Genomic DNA, 21654 nt, shown 5'->3' on the forward strand with positions numbered 1-21654 from the left:
TCCTTAACAATGTCTTCCTTTCCTCCTGAGCCCTCCTCTTGGCTTCCCTTGCTCCAGCCTGCACGAGACCCCTGACTGTCCTTAGTTCTCACAGGAAATGTCCAGAATTTATCTACTACTTATCATTAAAAGCTATTTTGGTTACCACCTTGAAATTCCTATGCATATTCATTACATATGACTATATGCAAATGTCATGCTGTTTTGATAACATGGCCTTCAAAAATAATCCTACAAAACCTGGCTGTTGGCCATAGCCTATATTGCAAGTCACATTAGCTCCTTACTCTCTAAAGTTCTTAGTCAGGCTTTTTATAGTTCACACATCCTACATTTGTGAGTCACTGCATGTAATAAATAACATTTCCACAGGGACCCCAAGCCTTGGAATCAGTGCCAGGTATATTAACTATGATGTCACTGCCTGCTGATGACACATACACTGTGGAATTCATGTCATTCTGAAGTCTCCCTTTCCTCATCTCTAAATGAGAGACTGAAATAAATGGATGGTTTTCTAACATTTATTTTAAACCAGAGTCACTTCTTGTATTTCAAAAGAAAGTAAGTTGCATTTTATTATTGCCTCTAATAACATTTTGTTTTATGCTTCAAGGTGGGGCTCACTGAACTGGCAAAAAAGAAAATAGTAAAGCTCCAAAAGCAGGCAGAAATGTTGGGCCATTCGTCCCGTCTTATCTTCCAAAACATGCATGCAGGAAAGTGGCAAATGTACACTATACTCTTAACCTGGGAATCATTAACAATACAGTGTTTCAGAAATATTTTCTTTTTCTAAAGATGTTTCTCTGTTGTTGTTGAAAAATGTCTCAGTATGCAACTAGACTACTCAACTGACACAGACAAAAAAGTAAGTGAAGTTAATGCCCACAAACCAAGTGAAAATCGGCCTCTGGAGAGGGGAAAGGACCCCTACTGGCAGAGCACGTAGTTCAGGGTTGGGCAGAATGATATTGAAGGGCCTGTGGGTCTCTATAGTAGCCAACTCAACACAGTGTCTATCGAAATGCAACGTTTCATGCTTTTGTTATAAAATTTTGTCTTATAACAAAACATAACACTGTTTGACATCTTCCTCTTGGTCTTCTCTCTTTCCTTCCTTCCTTCCTTCCTTCCTTCCTTCCTTCCTTCCTTCCTTCCTTCCTTCCTTCCTTCCTTCCTTCCTTCCTTCCTTCCTCCTCATATGTGCTACACAAGTACACTAGCAGTGACATTTATACTCATCTCTCCTTTATTAAATTTTAATTTATTTTTAGCTAATGTACAAAATATTGGGTTTTTCTTGCTGTTCAGTTGACTCTGATCTCACTAGCATCTTGTCACTCACATCTTAGGTCTGGTTCTTAAGGATGTGTTTCTTTTCAATACCTTCTTTTCTCTTTCTCTAGTTCTTGAAGTTACAGTGCTTCCCCATTTCCTCTTTTTTTAATTATTAAGAAACTTGTCATATGTCAACTTCTATGTACCTAAACACCAAGTTTTTAAAACATTTTGTTATTTATTTATTTATTTTTATTTTATGTTTATCGATGTTTTGCCTTCATTTCATATATGTCTAGATGAGGGTGTCAGGTCCCTTGGAACTGGAGTTAACTGGAGTTACAGACAGCTATGAGCTGCTATGTGGGTGCTGGAAATTGAACTCAGGACCTCTGGAAGAGCAGTCAGTGCTCTTAACTGCTGAGCCGTCTCTCCAGCCCCTAAACATCAACTTTTTAAATTTCCAATTTCACACAGTACTTCAGGGATGAAGATAAAATTCCCCTAAAAATTAAGAAAGATAACTGCTGGTGTATATTCCCAAGGCACTAATAATAAAAAGGCATATTGTTTGAGGAATGATGATTTTTAATGAACAATACAGAAGGAAAGTGACTTGAATTTCCCAAGTGAAACCCCTGACCACCTGTGAAGCCCATGAAGGAACCAGAGCCTCTCTGTGGTGACTTTGCTACAACGGCCCCTATACTGACATCACAGAAAACCCTCTGTGCATACACTGATATGTGTTAATAAAATAATATTTGTGATTAAGCTTTTTTCTTTCTCTTTTTAAGTTTCAAGCTGTGTTCTGGAGGGACAAAAATAAAAGAAGTTGATATCTACAATGTAACTATGAAGCAGGAATTTGCTCCACTGTTATTTGGGTGTAATAGGTACTGGGCATCACAATGCACTTGTAATTGGGTCTGTACTTGTTCACTTCAAGGGTTCCGTCTTATTTCTACTTGAACCCATTTTTTGATGCCGTTCAGCTCAGCAGTGCTAGCTAACTCTTGTTATGCAGTTGAAAAACTGTGGCCATTAAAAATAGGATACGGTGTGATTTTGTTGTGCAGCACGGCATGGAAAATCAGTTGCTGTTCATAACAGCTCGGCGGTTGGTTGATTTAAAGCAGGGGGGTGACTTGGAATTGACAAGCAGACAGTTTGTGAAAAGGGATATTGTATCTTTAAGGCTTTCTGACTGATTGTGTTTAACTGCGCCACCCAGCAGGCAGTAATTAGACTGTAGCCTCACCGAGAGCCTGAAAGCACCAGAGCTGGGTCTCAGTTCTCCAGATTTTTTTTTTAAAGAACACAAACATTTTGGAATTTGAATGCATGATAATTAAAAAAAAAAAACTTGGATGAATGTGTGAAGGAGCAAATGATAAACCAATCTGAGGGCTTCCTTTGTGAACCATCTCTGGTACTATCTTGTACCCACTGGCTGTGGAGAGGAGGAGGCTCAAGGAAGCAGTAAGGAGTCTGACAGGAACATGCTACTGTGGGAAATTATCAAGGTGTGTGCCTTGGCTCTTGGGAAGCAGTGGCTTCTGGGTAGTTGACTTTGTTAATGAGACTAGAGTTGAAGCATGTTGTGTTATCAAGATTCATAAAGACAATGTCCAATATTTTTTACTTAGGAGCATGACAAACTTTTCCTTAACCAAGGCATTATGAAAAAAGAGAGTACTTTAGAATTAAATCAATCAAGCCATTAGTTTAAAGACTATTTTCCACACACTACTCAGACTCTCTTACCCTTTCCTTCGACCTCACAAGATGCTTACCTGGTGCTTTGGAAAGTGGTGAACACTGAAATTTCTGTCGTTCCATGAAGATTAAGTGAGGAACTTTCTGCATCTATTTTCAGGGAGAAGCAGTAGACAGAGTTTACCTTGATGGTGTAAGAACTAGGTGTGCAGTTTACTGCAGTGACCATCTTTATAACCAAATAGCAACAGTGGGGGCACACTCATTGTGTGCATGGCCCTGTGCTGAGATTTCTGTAGACTAAAATAGTGCTGAAAAATGTAATCATGATCTACACATTTTTCTTCTGTTTGCTATTTCTGTTGGTGCATTATCTCATATAGGTTTGGACATGATTGATCTTCAAACTTCTATGTTCATTCCTCTCTTAAGCGAGCTCATTTTTAAATTATTTTTGCTTTATTTTTCTACTTGTACAACCCTTTTCTTCTAACAATCATGGTGTATATGGATTATAGGTATTTTTGGTTTTAAATGAATAAATTAACATATATACAGAATTCATTAATATTTTATTTGTCATTTGGTCCTCCCCATAACACCATGAAGGAAAATAAATATCTTTTCAGGGACTCAAAAGCTGGTTGGTTAATAAGCTTAAGATTAGGAATTGGGTTTCTTGGTTCTCAACTCTTCTCTTGGGTTACTGATCATATATATACTAAACCCCAGAATGAGCTTCTTCCTGATTTAAGAGTAATTGGAACACTTTAATATGGCTTTATCATGTTGAAGTACAGAAAAGGCCAAGTAACAGCCGCCCAGAAAATGAAGTGGTTTTTAACAGTTGTTGGCAATAGTTTAAAGTGAATGTTTGTGTTTGAAAACACTCAGGCACTCTTTATCTTGTTTTTGATTTTTGGAGCTGCCTTGAAGATTAAATTACCCTATGGGGCAAATACACTTGTGTATTTATTCTTCAACATGTTTTGTCTGAAGGTAAATAAGTAAAAAGAGGTGATCTAAGTAGAATATAAATGTGTATCAAGATACATTTGTTGTTAGAGTAAACATATTAGAAATTTGTCTAATTATTACTTTGAATGAAAGAAAAATTTCCTTTTGGTAGCTCAAAAATGCAAATGTGTGCATACTATTACATATGTCTATGTCTGAATATGGAGGTCAATATGTCTACAAGTGCCCAGGATTCATTCATTTTGTAGTATTGATAAATATTCCTTGGATTTGGATGTATAGAAGATCAAAGCTTAAAGTGTATTTTTTTCCCAAAGTGACAATGAGCCTAATTCCCTGTCAGTTAATGCCAGGTGTTTCTCTCCCTAGTATTAAGTTCTTCAGAACAGTGCCTGCATAGGACACCATTCACAGAGGCTTAACGCTGGGGGGAAAATGATTACATTAAATCGAATGGTATGAATAATTCATGACATCACATTTTGTAATCCTGGTGTTAAGCATAAAACCAGTGGTTTATTTTTCAGCAAAATGGTTTTGTATCATTTTAGATCGTGCACAATGCAAAACAATAACTGCATACATAATGCAAGAAGGACGGTGGTGAACAGAGGCCTTAAGAGGGCTTGCAGCATCATTTGGGGTGTGATCATAATAAACACATTTTGAGCCAATGCCCACGGGTACCCAACCTTTGCTAGAATCTTCTGAGTCCAATAGAATGGCTGGTTTTTAATTTGTTTTTGAATATTACACCTGACCTTTACCATGGATCTGAAAGTCAGTCCTTGTATTTTGCTAAACCTCCAGGACCCCTTTGTCCCCTTTCTTTCGCTTTATGTGGAGAGCAATTCTGCTGATGGCAAACAGACAATTTTTATAAATAACTCCTTAATTTTTTTTATATGGAATTAGGACTACTGGAAAAATCCATAAAATGTGAACTGTAGCCTTCTATAAAGGACTTAAATCTTCTTGGAGAAAATGTCGGTTATTTAGCAATTCAGCCAAGTTCTTCTCAGGAAGGCCATTTATATTTGTAAGACTGAATAAATGGCTCTGGGTCTTGAATGAACTTTCTCCCTATATTCAGGAGAAAGCATTTTTCCCTTGTAATTATTGAAGGAGACTGAGGATGCTCTAAGCCCTCATGAGGTAGTTTCCAGGTCATGTGCTCTGCAGCAATGCTTTAACATGGGTCTGATTATCCTGCTGCATTTCAGGCTGAAATAATTTTGTACCTGAACCATCTGCAACAGCCTTTTCCAGCACCTTACTGTGGACAGTTCCAGGGCACTCTGGGGATGCCAGAATCGACTCCTGCTGATTCACCCACATATTTGTCTTTATTGAAGAATGGTGTGTGCTAGTGGATTTCAAAGACTTGCAAACATGTGTGCGTGCATGCCTCCGCGCGCACGCGCGCACACACACACAAATCTTCCCATCAGAAGTCTCAGAAGTTTGTCAAGCATTTGTGTCACTTGTGACTAATTAAATATAGCATCCATGTTTTACAACATGAATATATCTGCTGATAATGTAGAAACCATACTATTATAATTTATTTAAAATAATGTGTTCATAATTAATGATTTGTGAGTATCCTTGAAATTATGATCTATTTATAATAGAGATAAATATTCATAGATACAGAAAATAGTTTTATTTTAAATATAATTTTACAAAAATAATTTGGAATCATTAAAATGCCTTTTTTTTTCAGTGTTATTTACTGAGGTACCAGTAATAAGCTCTTGTTTCATGTTTTTTAAGAAGACTTGAAGAATGAATATGATATGAATGCTTTTGTAGAAACATTAAGAACGTTTACATATAGAAGTAAATTGTGCTTGCTTGAAATGAGAATATTAAAGGAGAGAACCTAGCCCAGTTATTGGATTTGAACAAAATACTGTTGAAGGTGGGACAGAGGGTAGTTTCAGATCTGTCTGCTTCACCAAAGAGATATATAATTACCTCAAATTACCCAAGAGCACAAGTCACAATGTGTAAGGGAAATATTTTCCTGTGGCATGACAATTCTAAGTCAAAGACACCGAGTCACATCATTCAATACTGTGGCACTGTTGGAGAATGATGAAGGCTGATTCCCTCTCTTCCTCACTCCTCTCTGATTCCTAACCCTTTCTAAAGTTACTGGTTTGTGAGTGACTGCTTCTAGTTTTGACTACAAGATCCTTCCTTTGGTCACTGGAGACAGCTCTCCCTGCTTCTGACGTCTACAGAAGTATAGTAGAGTTGCTTTATAAGATTCTAACTAAAGGAATAGTTTTAGCTGCTAAAAGAATCCTCTTTCCCCATCAGTTATTGAATCCCTAAAGATTAACTTCAAATTAAATTTTGTAAGACAGCAAGTAAACCACACTCATTAGGAATTTCGTGTGTGGCTTCAAACACTCTTTGAAGTCTGCGAGAGCAGTGACATGGATTGGCCTGTGTACCTTGTCTTCACATGCTTACATGCTTCACCTTGAAAGTAACAGTTTGCTGAGCTAGCTCTTTCTCTGCCTCCACAGAACATAAGTCAACCCAGCAACAGAGAATTATCTGTAGTGAAAAGAAAGATAGTTCAGAGGAAGCCTGTTCAATAATTAATCCACCAAGTAAGTGTCTGAATATTTGATAAATATTTAGTCAATTATGTGTATCATGAAACATTGGTTGCATACTAAAGAGTTTGCAAAGGTAAAAGCTGCCAGTCACACACAACAAAGATAAGGCTATTTCAAACTCAAATGTCGGATATGTGTAAAAATTTTTCCATCATATAAATCCTTAACCACTCACAGGATGCTGTTCTGTATCTGTATTCTGTATGTGTGCTTGGTGTCTCACATCAAACTTTAATTAATAGCTGTTGCCTGCCCCATTGTGTAAAGTAAAATATTCTGATGCATTCATGAAATGGATACTGAAACATCCCTATGTCCTCCTGAAATTCAAGATATAGCAGTAGGAAAAGTGTGGTGAGTGATCCCCTGTGATATCATGAATTGTAACAGTGTTAGCTGCAGAGTCTAGAGATGAGGCATTATAACTCAACTTAACAAACAATTGTCAGTTTCCTGGAGTAGTTTGCACACAATACAGAAAGGAAGGAAGGAAGGAAGGAAGGAAGGAAGGAAGGAAGGAAGGAAGGAAGGAAGGAAGGAAGGAAAAGAAAGGAAGGAAAGAGGGAGAAAGGAAAGCTAACTTGCAAATCTTTTCACTGTAGAAAATATAAAATTGAATTATTGAGTAGCAAAATTAAACATAAATAAGATGATGTCTGATTTGGGAAAGATTGCATTTCATAGCTAGAATTAAATGTTTTATTTTTTCCCCATGTAGCTAAGCACTCCTAGGGTATGTCTGACATGCATACTTACTGAAATCACTTTCCTCCTCCTCCTCCTCCTCCTCCTCCTCCTCCTCCTCCTCCTCCTCCTCCTCCTCCTCCTCCTCCTCCCCCCTCCTCCTCCTCCTCCTCTTCCTTCTTTTATAAATCCCTCTAGGGAGCTTTTGGCCTGCTTATGGCATCTCACAGAAGGCTTCTCAATTCTTGGTCCTTAGCTTTTATAGAGGTGGGTGTAGATCTCTGCATAGGTGGCAGTGACTGCTCTCCTTGGCACCTCCTGCTGGCCAGAGCAGCACTAATGATTGTGCCAGAGAGGCCTCATCGGCTCTCTTCCAGCCCACGTCAACTGTTGCCATGGCAGCCACTGTACCAAAACGGATACAGCCCAAGGTCTGCAGTGTTTGGAAGAAATAGCTGACCTTAGTGAGGATTAGAATGTCTCTAGGCTCCGCCAACACAAAAGACTGGTTTTTAGGGAACTTTTCTACCTGACTTTGCTCCCAGAAACCATGTCTGTTTCCTGTTATTGTTCCTTTGCCGATCATACTGACTTTGTTCCTCTGCCTCCTACTAAGGTTTCTCATACTTGACTAATAAGGTGAAAATAGACTAAATCAAGGCAAACAGAGACACAGTAAGACATGTCTTTTACAATATTAAAAGCAGTTTATGGCTCAGAATTTACTATTTTTAAAATGACAAGATTTCCCAACTTGATGAACAGATAAAATTTGATCCTGATAAGTCTCCCAGCTGGTTTCTTTCTAGAAATTGGCAAGCTAATTCTCAAACTCATAGAATTTCAAGAGGCTAAAAATAGTCAATCTTGAAAAGGAAGAATGAAGTTGGAGAAGTCACATGTCCCTCATCTTAGAACCCTTGACGGCCTCATAGCTAGGACTCAGTGCTTTCTAAACTTAACTACAAAAGAAGAAGTGGTAATCACAATGGGATGGTACCAGCACAGAATATTTATAAAATTATATAAATATATATTATATTATATAAAGTATGTATATATAGTGATGGAAAGAAATTAAGGATATAAAGTGAACCTGTATGTCTCTATTTAGCCCATTTTCAGCAAAGATGCCAAGGCTATTCAGTAGGGAGAAAATATTTACAATTAATTTTTCTGATGAAAGATTTGTCTTGTGATTGTATAAAGTACTGACACAATTAAGGATCTTTTTTTTAAACTTTCTTTTTTTATTTATTCTTTGTGTCTTTCACATCATGCCTCCTGATCCCACCCATCTCCTTTCCCCTCAAACCCTCCCTCTGCCCCTGCAAGTGCCCCCCACAAATAAAACAAAATAAAATTTAAGATAAAAACAGAGAAAAAGGAAGAAAGAAAAACATCTCCTCATGGAAGCTGTGGTGTAACACAGTGAGCTGTGCAGTAGACTCCTTTATCCACATGTTTTTATCTGCAGGTGCTCATTGCAAAGAATCATTAGTTTAGCTGAGGCCCCTGGTCTCTGCTGCACCATCAGCCCTGGGCCCTCACTGGGACTCTTCCTGGACATCCTGTTGCTGTTCTGTGTCATGGAGATCCTGTAGCCCTGGGTCCACAGGACTGAGCCTCCACCAGTGCTCCAGCAGATCACAGATGGGGTGGATGGTGGGGCAGGCCAACACTTAACCTTGGTCCTTGGCCTGAGTACCTGCAGGGTTTGTCAGCCCACCAGCTCTCCCCTGTCTTCATCCACCAGGGTGAGTTAGGATGGAAGACATCTTAATTACTAGTGGACACGTTATAAAAAATTTTCATCAAATAATATATGAAATGGCCAACCTGCATATGAAAAAAATGCTGAAGTATTCAGGAAAATAAAAATGGAAACTATAATGAGGAATCACTTCTTATCCTCTAGGATGGCATAGCTATTGTTTCACATAGGATAGGAAAGTGAAATAAATGGCAGCAAGGATGTGAAAACATCAGAACCCTTAATGATTGCTTATATGGATGTGCCCTGCTGTCATAACTTTTCAAATTCTTCGGTAATTCCTTCAGTGATTAGCATAGGCTCAGTATATGACCCACATATTCCACTGCAGATAACCCCCTAGAAACATAGAAACATTTGTGCTTCAAAGGAGATGAATAATAAAGACCAAAGACTGAAGGATAGGAGAAGATATTTACAATCCACATGCCACATAACAGGCTTGTATTATTAATATATAAAGAAAATCTACAAAAAATAACAATCTATATCATAATGGATAAAGAATGGTATCTCATTGTATAAAACTTCTGCTGCCTCATTATTCAGTTGTAAGTAGATAGGAGCAGCCAAAATCAGTGTCATTTACTAAACAAACAAGTGTGGTATATGATTCAACTATTAAAATAAATGAATGGATCTTGGAAACACAATGCTTAAGGAAAGAACAAAGGGTGGTGTGTTATATGAATCCATTTATCTGAAAGTCTTCAGGCAAATCTATAAATACAGAGTGTAGACTGGTGATTTCTGGGCCTGGGGTGATTAGAAATAGATAGGTGATAGTTGCAGGGTGCAAGCTGAAGTTGGGATTATGGAAATGTTCTGAAATTGGCTGTGGTAATGTTTGCACAAGTCTGTGACTATGTTAAAAATCATTGAAATGTACACTTTAAATGTGTGAATTATATGATATTTAAGTTATATCTCAATAAAGCTGTTAAAAATGAAATGACTTTTACAATATTAGAAGCAGTTTACATGGGAAAAGGGCCAACTTTCATCCAAACTGTGTCCTCTGATTTCCATGACCTTTTGACAGCCTGGCCTTCCTGTGCTCAGCAGCTGCCTCCCTCACCATCCATCACAGGGCCTGAGATCCTTTTGGTGTCTCCAGATGCATAGTGTTAGCACTCACAGTTGACCTGTTTTTGAAAAAAAAATTCCTTGGTTTCCCTGGGTTCAAAGCTCTGTGCTTTCCAAGAAAACATTCAGCTTGTTGATTAAACTGATCTAAACAGACACAAAAAGACTAGCAATCCTTCTGGTTTGCTTGCCCTCCAAATGAAGTACATTTTGAACATAGATTTTAGAAGTTGTAAGACTTAGAATCAGAATGCTGTCTAGCTAAATAATACACACCCATTCTGTCCTTCCTCAACAGACAAGACAACTCCTTTCTCAACAGACAAGACAACTCCCAAGTCTCTTCCTCTGCTGCTAGGTCTAACCATCTAACAGTTAACTTGAGATACACACAGAAGTACACTGGTAATTCAGTGGATGGAGTTGCTTTCTTGTCAAAGCTGACCCAGAAACTTCTTTTTCTGTTTCTTTTTTAAAATTAACATTTCATAGTGTGGTGTGGTGCGCGCACACGTGTGTGTGTGTGTGTGTGTGTGTGTGTGTGTGTGTGTGTGTGTGTGTGTATCATCCATGTCTGCTTTGCAGAAGCTAGCGGTTGACATCATATGCCCTTCTTTATAGCTCCCCATCTTACTTCTGAGACAGTGCATCTCACTGAATCTGCAGCTCACTGAATTTGCTACAGTGGTTCACTACCAAGGCCTAGGGACCCTTTTGTCTCCTCCTTCACAGGGCCCAGCCTTTTGTATGTGCTGGGGAGCAAACTCGGGTCCTTGTGCTGCACAGAGGGCACTTAGCCCACCACAGCCTCTGGCCAGCCCCCAGTCCCTGTAGCTTTTTCTTGCCTTGGATATTTATGTGAGTGATGGCACAGGGGCAGCCACATCGTTACACTGTCTGTGGACTTGCAGAGCTATTGACTCTAACATCCCTGAATCACAGAATCCATGCCAACACTGCTTGAATTCAGAATTATCATTAGGAAGGAAATGAGTTTTTTCTTCATCTGTTGATCTGATCTTAAGTGACAAGTGATGGTAATCCCTCCTGGAGCATCCTAAGTCCACATTTTCCCTCTATTCAGTAGAGTTACAATAATTCCAGGCTTTACATTAGAAGGAGACTCAGAACTGAGTAGTAAGCAAAGGTTTGGAAAGAGTGGAGTCTTACTCCACTGAAGATACCACAGAGCACATGCTATGTGTACTTCACATTTGCATAAATAATCCTAAGATTGTAGCTTCCTTCCAACAATGCGTGTGATTGTGAGCTCTAAATGAGGACTGGATCCAGAGTTAGAAGGAATTATTCGACTCCTGACTCTTTATTCGTCTGTTACCATTCCCTCCACTGTATCCCTGGTTCCTAAGACAGTTATAAAGACCAATCATTAACTCCAAACTGGAACAGACAATTACAGATGGGAAATGAAGAGGTTGGAAATGGAAGATGACATTTGCTCTTGCCTGGAGGAAATGTGAATTAAAAACAGCCTGGGATTGAGGCAGTCAGGTGACTGCATGGGCAGAAGAGAGGTGGAACAGTGCAGCAAAGCACAACTGCACACTGACCACATGTCACCACCACCAGGACAGTGACCAAGTCCCCCCCACACTGGTTCTAGGCCCACTGGCCTCAAATGCACTACAGTCTCCCCAACTCAGCCTCTTGAGTGCTGGGACTATAGACATGAGCCATAAGACCCAGCTGACAAGTAAACTGAGTCCTAAAATAGTCTCTATAAAATAATAGAGACTATAAGTTTTGATTATAATATAGTTGTATCACTTCCTCCTTCCCTGTTCTCTACCCAAACCTTCCACTGTTCTCTTTCAAAATTGTGGCCTTTTTTTTTTAATTGTTGTGAGATTTCATACATACATATATATATATATATATGTATATATACACATATATACAATATATTATATATTATATATAATATATAATATATATCCTAAGTGTGTGTGTTTTCAGGGCTATCCAGTTGGTACTGGATAACTGATTGGTGTGTTCTTCTCTGAGGAAGACTGCTTCTCCTGTTCTTGGTATTCTTTAGTTGTTTCAGTTCTTTGTTTAGGGCTGAGGCCTCAAGAGTTTTCCCCTTGCCATGATAGCATGTCTATAGGTGTTTTCCTTGTTCAGGTCATGTTTAGGCAGCCATGTTTATGAGACTTCACAGGTGTAGCTTCTGAAATTTCTAGGTCTCTTGTTTTGATGGAAGCTGTTTGCTCGGCCATTCCTACTTGGCAATCATACAAGGTTTACTCCCAAGCAAAGGAGTGAAAGCACAGATGCCTGTTGCTCACATGAGCAATGATAGCTCCTTGTCCTTTCATTCTTCAATTATTTTTAGATCTTGGCCTTATACAGCTGGTTGCTTGATGTCTGGTTTCCTACTCATTTTATTTCCAGTTTAAAACCACTTGAAAGCATTTTGTCTTCCTCCCTATTTTGATCATTGTATGTATACCTCCTTTTCAAACCACAAATTAAGTCTGAATCACCATCCATTTCCTCTTTCACATTTGTAGAAAGGCCCCTCATTCCAGGTCTTCTTGGGACTCTGATGTGTCCCCTCCTTGTCTTTCTCCTCTGAATGTGTTGCTCTTCAAACCCTTACCACAGTGGGGACTTTAGTATGCGCATTTCTGCTGCCATCTACTCTTCTGCTTTTGAACCTGCTCCTTTGCCTTTTGTTTTGAAAACACTCAGATGCACACACATGCCATGCACACCCATATACAGCTGCTGCCCCAAGTACCATTGATTCAATGCCTGCAGAATGCCTCACAGCCTAGAAACCCAACTGTACGTGATTCTCCTTTTTTTCTCTTAACATTCTATTGTGCCTTCTCTTTTCATTTTTGGAGCCTTCCCATCTCTTTTCTTTTATTATTTTATTGTTTCTTCTACTCACAGACAGATGGAAATTATCAGACAACTCTTATTTGGTACCTTTTCTCTTTCCATATCTTCACATGAAAATTTAATCATTCTTCTGTTGTTAAATGGAGTACCATATTCATTTACACTCATTTTCTTCTTTACCAATTTGTAACATGAAACAATAACTTATATCAAGACCAGAAAATGAAATTAGCACTCTTTCTCAGGATAGTTTCAGATATTTTGTCTGACTACCTAGTATACATTATCAGCACATCTGAATGTTAGAAATCAAATTGGTTCTTCAGTATCCCATACCTCATTCCCATTGAAAGTACCATCATTCACTTTGTGTCTACCCCTGGATTATTTGGATCCATACTTCACCTTTTATCTGGGCACAATTTATTTGTCTTTTTATCACACTTACTCATTTTCCTCTCCCTATGAAGATACTGGGATAATCCCACTGGCTTATAGTATGGAATATTCTTTAACTGGCTCCTTGGCCAATGTCTGTCTTTCCTCAATTTAAATGTCTGATACATGATTTCATGTACTTCTTCCCCACAGCACAGGCTGCATGTCTTATTTAAAAACACACTATTGACTTTCTCCTAACAACAGGATGACATTAACACTTCATAGATCAGTTAGTAACTCCTGTTCCCCCTCCATTTTCTCTAACTGCGTAAACTATCCACTTCAGATGATGAGAGTAAAAATTTTTCTAGATATTCTGCATCCTACTTTGTGAGGTAAACCTTCCTCCCAGGTGCCTTTTAAGTTTCTGTTATTCTCAACCATGACTAACTACCCCTCTTGCTCTTATTGGCAGAAATGCTGTGTGGTATTATTTTTTTTTTTCCTATGCACCTTTCTACTTAATGCTGATTGCACCCATGCCTGTGGCTGTCCTGTGGGGTGAGCCACTGAGCCCAAGGCTTGGCAGATGGGCCTAGGAGCCCCCAGCCCAACCAGCCAAGCTTCTCAGTGAAGCTCGGCTTCTGTGCTGAAGAGAATCACAAGTTGTTACTGTTTTTTTTTTTTTTTTTTAACTTTTCCTTTCAGTACAAAACAGAACAACAACCCAAAGAACCTCTAATAATTTAGGCTTTTTCTAGTTAACTAGATATTTTCCTCAGTGGTAAAGTGTTATAAACAAAGACAAATCCTAAAACATTTCAGTTTGTTGGATCCTGATGGTCTAGCTCCTGGGTTTTTGTCACTAGGAGTTGCTTTTATTGGCTCTGTCCTCTGGGATTTTAACATCCAACCTCGGATGATAAGTCATCATTTCCCGTGTCACCAAAAATAAAATCTGAGCCTGTTATGCTGCCTGCTGATGGTGGTGGGGCAGAATATAATTAATTCATGGTTTTGCCATACAGGGACCTACCTCTACTCTCTTTCTAGGATATAAATAGCATCCCGGGTGGTGCTCTCTTTCTTGCCTGGATGACTTACTTTCTATGCTTTCTTTGTCTAATCACCCTTGTGAACCCCATCTAGTCGCCCAGCATTCACTATCTCAACAGTGATCTTTAGGGAGTCTCTAAATGCGTACACCAGGTAGTGCTTGCTTACAGAAGCAATTGTGCCATTGTCTTCTTTAGGCTGATTAGTCAAATGCATGAGGTGTTGGCCCTAGTGTTATTATTATCCTGCAGCTCTTTGAGCCATCCAGAGACAGTAGTGTGTTTTCTCCATTTGTTAGTGTATCAATTTATGTTTTTTTCCCTAGTTCACAATGTACAAAATAGGCTCTATAGATGTTTGAAAACATCTAGTAGGTTCAGAGGAATAATGATCTCAAGGATAAGAGTAGACACAAGATTAAAAATAAGGTGTTTATTATTAAACATTACTTTTCATGAGTAAGTAGAAATATGCAGCCATAGCTGAATTATTCTGCATAACCAATGCCTAGTTTGGAGCAGGGGATTAATTTTAATATAAATTAAGAAATAATTAATTCTAGGCTGTATACATGCATATGATATGTGTTTACTGATAAATGGAGTTTTTAAGGTGTTTGATTCAATTTACTCCTAATCTGCTTTAAATTTCCTATTTAGTAGCAAATCTACTTTTCTCTAATGCCAACAGTACCGTAAGAGCCAGGAACAAACGGCTTTGATGGTTCTCTCGGTTTGAACTTCCACATGCAAATCTGAATCCTTTTGTTGCATATACAGTTTGATTTATTCCTAATTGATGAGGAGCTGCTATGGACAGTGGTTGTTTGGGCTTGTAACATGAAGAAAATGGTTACCTAACAAGTGCTGTTGTTTTTTAATGTGGGCATACATTTAAATTTCTCCAGCTTTTCCCTCTCCTCCCCCCTCTGCACAAAGCAAAATGCATTTAGCTTTGAGCTGAGGGGAGCTCTGGTGGAAGCCACATCTCCTGGCTCAGCCAGGCATTAGCATATACCGGCATTGTCTCCACCGCTCCTTCTGCAGCTTTATATCATAAAACAAACTGCATCGAATAGGCTAGGCTGTAATATTAGGCAAAATCTAATTTCAGTTTGGTTATCATAGAGTGTTCATTTCCCTAAGGGAGGGGAAAAATTAAATTTGTAACCTTAAGATTCCAGCTGCAGCAGTGGAGAGTGAGACCGGCTTCCCTCTGCCTTTTATTATTCACTTTATGAATTAGCCTTAGTTTACTTGTTTCTATCGGGTGTCGACATATTTCTGAATACTATTAGCATAGCAATCAGGGCTGTTCTCAGGTTATTGAATGGTGTGTTGACTTCCGAAATAAATAGATATGCAGTGTGAAGGGCGAGCTGTCACTTTAGGAGAGCTTTCCTGATCTAAATTAAAAGGCACTTCTAATTGAAAACTATAATAGCAGGAGGGTTAGAGAGACAATGAAACTGCTCAGTCCCTTTCAATTTTCACAGATTCTGTTAGTGAATGTAAGAGAAAAAGTAAAATGAAAATATTAAATTACAAATTGCAATTTAAGCAGCAATATTAAATTATACCTAAATAGCCATATTGCTGTGAAGCAATTTTAGATGCTTGATTTAAAGACTCTGCACCCGGGCTTCCTCTATTATCCGCTAATCTCTCTGTTTTATCACTTAACACATAATTCCATGTTTACATCAGCAAGTGTGTCTGTATCTATGAAAGAAGGGACTAGTCTCGAAAGACTTTTCATTTTACACTCTGTGATCACTCATTCAGTGTTGTGCTCATTTTTTTTTATGTGTGTGTGTATGTCTTTTATCATACCTGAGGAAATGCATAAGGAAAGGGAATCTCAAACTCAGGACAATCTCATAAAATCTGTGGTGATTATTCATGAGTTGTCCAACTGAAGTATTTCCAGAAATTAACAAGAGCAAATCAATTATGAATTTTAGTAATAGGTGGAATTATTAGCTATTTCAGCCACACGAAAAGCTACCAGCTATCTGAGTCTATATATTTTGGTCCTTTAAGGGTTAACAATTGAGGCCCGTCTATAGCTCATTTCTATAGTAACAGCAAGACGGAGACTTTTTATGGGCACCTAATAATTAGAAAGTGCTAGAAGGTATAACAATATAATGAATCAAAACTGATAGACTTGTGGGTTTCCATAGAAACATGTATAATTATGATAATCGGTCCCTGGCGAACCTTCCGAATCGTATACATTCAGTTAAATGCAATAAACATTAGGCACTATTTAGTGAGCTGTGATGCAGATTGACAGTGTGAGATATGGCGAGGCTATGAATAAAATCGCTGTACAGTTTATCTCCAACTAATTTCCCGATTGCTGTAATAGAGGCAGTGTGTGGATGTGAAAAATTGGAAGTGTATTTTTGTTAGTGGTAAAGCTAACAAAGATAATATTTCATAAAGTGGCTGACTGTTAATTTCAGTGTACATCAAAATGGGCTGTAGAATATTATTCAGTGTGAGACCCCAGAGCCCTCAGAGCAAATGGCAGATCAGGCCTCCTTTTGCTCATTTATTTTAAAAGTAAATTATAAATCTTTTCATGGTTGTCCATTTTATTCTTTAACCTTTTCTGTTCCCTTGTTCTACGGCCTCCTTTTCTGGAGAATTTTTCAAGTCTGGTTATGGAGAGAGGACTTGTCAATGAACATTTCCCTTGCTTCTGATCTTAAAATGGCAATAATTCCTTTCGGTTCTATTGCAGTTATCTTTTAATTTCCCCTCAGCTTCTAGATTTAAAGTGAACTGGATCTTTCTACTTGCAAAGGTGCAGAAAACTGCCAGAATTCCCTGCAATGTGGGGCACAAAATGATATGTGCTTTGTGTGTGGGGTAGGTGTGTGTGTGTGTGTGTGTGTGTGTGTGCGCGCGCGTGGTGTATGTGTGTGTGTGGTGTATGTGGGGGGATATTTCTGTGTGTGTAGTATGTGTATGTGTCTGCATGTGTGTGGAATGTGTATTTGCATGCATGTGGGGGGGATATCTGTATGTGCATGTGTGTGGTGTGCGTGTGCATACGTGTGTGTGTGTGTGTGTGTGTGTGTGTGTGTGTGTGTGTGAGCTTTGTGGGGGCAGGCAGTGTGTTACAGCATGTTAAACATTCTTCTTCTTCTTCTTCTCTCTCTCTCTCTCTCTTTTTTTTTTTACAGGGGATTTAACACGCCAGTTTGGAAGATGCCAGACTGTTCTCAAGAGGAATAATGTGGCTGGGATAGGTAATATGGGGTGGGAACTGTATGAGAATATTTGAATAGAGAATGACAGAAAAGGTAGGAAGAAGCTTCTAAGCATGTGTGTGTATGTGTGTGGGGGGGTGCGTGATTATAAGTCTTCATTATCCAGTAGTGCTGTCCTCTACTACCAATACCCATGATAACCTCTCAGAAATATTTCATAAGAGAAATGTGCAGTGAGTTCCCCCTAAAGCAGATGGGGAAGGATGTAAATTTGGGCTTATGAGATTGGATCCCTTAGTAAGGGCAGGGTCTGGCTTCAGGATGAAACCACACAAGTGTGGTGCATTATTTCTTATACTACATTTAATAAACAAAGTGAATAAAATGTCTTATGGGGAGAAACGTTTTTCAGAAACAGCTTCAGGGCTGTTCTATCCTGCACTGTTCTGTTCTGTGGGTCCTTAGTGGACCTCATGCTGTTTCAAGAGGCAGCATGGGGGGCTTTTAAGTCCTAGGGCAGTGCATGTGGAACCTCTCTTCTCCCCTTCATGACTGTGTGACTTCCTAAGACTATAATGGTGTGCCACAAAAGATTTTAGCTCCTGCCTGGCAGGAGCTGAAGTGGAGAGGGTGTGGGGGAGGGAGCTTGGCCATGTTCTCTTTAAAAACACACAGTCTTCCTGGCTTCCAAAGACCCCAAGCTAAGAGGAGAGAGCCCAGAGGTGTTTACTTTGCATGACAATGCAAATGATTAACCAGTTCCCCTTTCCCAAGAACTCTTTTTCAGTCCTTTTATCTATAGTGGGGGGAAAAAGATAGTAAACATTTATTTCTAAGTGTTTTCTTTTTTTAAGTTTATTTCCTATTCCTTAGTTGTTATTTTCATCCACATTTAGGATTCTTCTTTCTTCATAACTTGATCTGGTGAGATCTGACATGCAGAATTAATACCAGTATTTATGCTGCTATTTCACAATGTCTGAGCACTTTTATGGCCTGTTTTTTATACCCATATGAATATATTAATGTGGTAGGCAGAAATATACTGTATTACTATGAAGTACACATGCATATCCACACACAGTGCACATGTACATATGTGGCCTTAGACTTGTAGGTATGTGTGTACATGAATGACAGTTCAATTCCACATTATTGTATTTTATAAAGCTTTTACCTGATTTGATATGGAAATTATGAGTCTACATTTCCAGAAGATATATGATTGTAGTGTTTTACCTCCACAAAAATCACTAATGTCTTTTACTTGTCTTTCTTCAGCAGATATACCTCTCCCCCCCCCCCCCCGTTTCTCACATATGTACTGCTTAAATAAGAGATTTATACTGGTGTGCTTGACAAATATTGATTAAATGTTGCCCATGTTCCGATTATGGTTAGTTTAAATGGAGCTGGAAAAGCATATTATCTAGTTTGTATGTATTTATTTACAAGTAGTTGGGTGTGTTGTTGCTCATTGCAATTAGAAGTGCTGCTGTCAGCTTTAAATGAGATAAACTTATTTTCCTTTTAACAAATGTTTATTAAATTTCCCTCTATGTAATAGGTACAATGTTTTGCAAGTGAATGTTCATCATATGTTCATCATTGAACAGTACTCTTGTCTCTTGTTCTCCTAGGCTCTTATTTTGAGGGCAGAAAGTTGAAACAGATAGGTAAATGGATATTAAGTAGTGATAAATACCATGAAATAAAATAAGTAAGAAATATGTGGAAAACACGGATAAGCTAAAGGAATGCTTTGAACTTACGTGATAATACTAAAAACTAAGCAATATTCAAATTCCATAGCATGGATTACATGGACATCAGAGTGTCAGTATTTACTGCAGAATCTTTTAAAAGTAAAGGTGTAAAACAACTATTTGTTGAACAACTAGTAGGTGCCTGGTACTCAGTTAACCTCCATTCTCTCTTAGTGTATCATTTACTACATGTGTATACTTTGAGATAAGGACAGGTATTGCTACCCACAGTGTACTGGGAAGGAAGCTGAAATTCCAAGATGCTATGCCAAGGTCACACTGCAGATATACTGGGACTTAAGCCAGCTCTTCACTTTCCTATGCCCTTGCTCTATTAGCAGCTCGGCCCCTTTATACCTTTAGAACAAAGGAGAATTAGCATCTTCACAGCACATCGACATTTATCCAGGCTTCTGTTGCTTTTTATAGCTTGAGTGCTGTGCCTCAGAGGAAAGATGGTAAATGTAACCTGACTGGACAGATCTAACCCACCACACACTGCTCGGACTGTACCACACAGTCATTATTCTAAACGCTCTTATTCCAAACCTTCAGGGATTTGTAGGGTAGTAACTCTTTCACATGACTGAATCTCTGCTGTTTATTTTCAGCTTAATGCTGTTGCTGTGAGAATCCTTCTACACTTTCTATCTCATGGTGTATTATGCCTTTAAAATTATTCTTGCTGCATGGCCTCTGAAAGCTTTCTTAGAGTGTGGTTTGTTTGAAGATCCTTGCTCAGCTCTCTTGATTGAACTTTACCAAATCATTTGACAAAAAGAAAGGAGGCCACATGTTAAAAATTTACTTACTGTTTGTTCTAGTTGAGCAGGTATTATCAATATGGTCCAGGTTCATCAGATGTTCAGAGAGTAGAAAGTATATGCCAATTTAAACAAGAAAAAGTATTGGCTATGGTGGTTTGGACAATAATTCCAAAACTCAGGAGGCAGAGGCAGGAGAATTGTTATCTGCTTGAAGAAAGCCTGGTCAACATAGTAAGTTCCAGATCAATGTGGGGCTATTTAGTGAGAACTTTTCTTAAGAACCAAATTAATTTATAAATTAAACAAATAATAAATGAGTAAAATAAGTATATAAAACACATGACATATTTGTACTCAGCAATCCCCATTAGCAACTTAATCAGCAGTGATGGCCCTCTGATAAGACTATTAAATTTAGTTAGTATTTTTATTTCCTGGATTAAAATTTATTGATTAGCTTAGTCACAAAATGCGATGAAATGTAAAAATGTACTTGATGCACTTTAACCCCGGTCCTCGGGGGAGACCTTGATCTGGAGGAGGTGGGAATGGGGGGTGGGCTGGGGGGAGGGGTGGGCGAGAGGGGGAGAACAGGGGATTCTGTGGCTATTATGTTGAACTGAATGGTGTTATAAAATAATAATAATAATAATAATAATAATAATAAAAAAAAAAAAAAAAAAAAAAGAAAAAAAAAAATAAAAAAAAAAAATATAAACACAATAAATCCTCTTTTTTGTAATTTACCTAATCAATATTAATGACCACTTTACTAATGTAATAAAAATTAGCTAATATTTTCATAGTTTTTGTTAAATACATTGTTTAGACTGGTGAACTTATCATTTATATGTTCATTAAAAGGGTGAACTCAGCTCAGGATGTGTCTCAGTGGTAGAGCGCTTGACTAGCATGTACAAGGCCTCATGTTCAGTCCTCAGCACTGAAACACAAAGTAGATTCATATCAACCTTAGTCTTGAGATGTATGTGAGGAGTGCTTCCTAGCTTTCATTTTAATTCTTTCCCACTTGGGGAAAGAAAATAAAGAGCAAGGACTTTTGCCCTGTTTTACTTGTCTTATACAACACACATTTTCTCATATTTATTTTTTCCATTCACACAATTTAGTGTAACAATTATTTCCAATTATCCAAGTGGGGCTGACAAATGGACATTTGTGAACTGATGTTTGGTTGTGAAATGGCAAGCTTCTTACTATTCTCTTGATCAATTTGGCAAATAAAAAAAGAGATATATAAGAGAGAAGGCTGCTATCTCATAACGACTTCTATTTTGTTAGCCTTCATCTAAGGTAGTCTGCTGTTGTTAGTTAATTCAGCCAAGAAAACCTAGGTAGGTCTAAGTGTGATGCAAATAACAATTGGATCTTCTGATTCTCTAGTCAAAGTCTGTATACTCTCACCATGTTG

The 21654-nt window shown here is 38.3% G+C and overlaps 1 long non-coding RNA gene across 1 annotated transcript; it reads left to right on the plus strand.

Moving 5' to 3' along the window:
* The first annotated feature begins 449 nt into the window (after positions 1–449).
* On the plus strand, positions 450–20692 carry LOC143271625 (uncharacterized). Its single transcript, XR_013048827.1, has 4 exons — positions 450–564; positions 6519–6605; positions 10457–10563; positions 17663–20692. It is a non-coding gene; the product is annotated as an uncharacterized LOC143271625 (long non-coding RNA).
* The last annotated feature ends 962 nt before the right edge of the window (positions 20693–21654 follow it).

This window comes from Peromyscus maniculatus, chromosome 2 (assembly GCF_049852395.1).
Source record: "Peromyscus maniculatus bairdii isolate BWxNUB_F1_BW_parent chromosome 2, HU_Pman_BW_mat_3.1, whole genome shotgun sequence".
NCBI classification, from domain to species: Eukaryota; Metazoa; Chordata; class Mammalia; order Rodentia; family Cricetidae; genus Peromyscus; species Peromyscus maniculatus.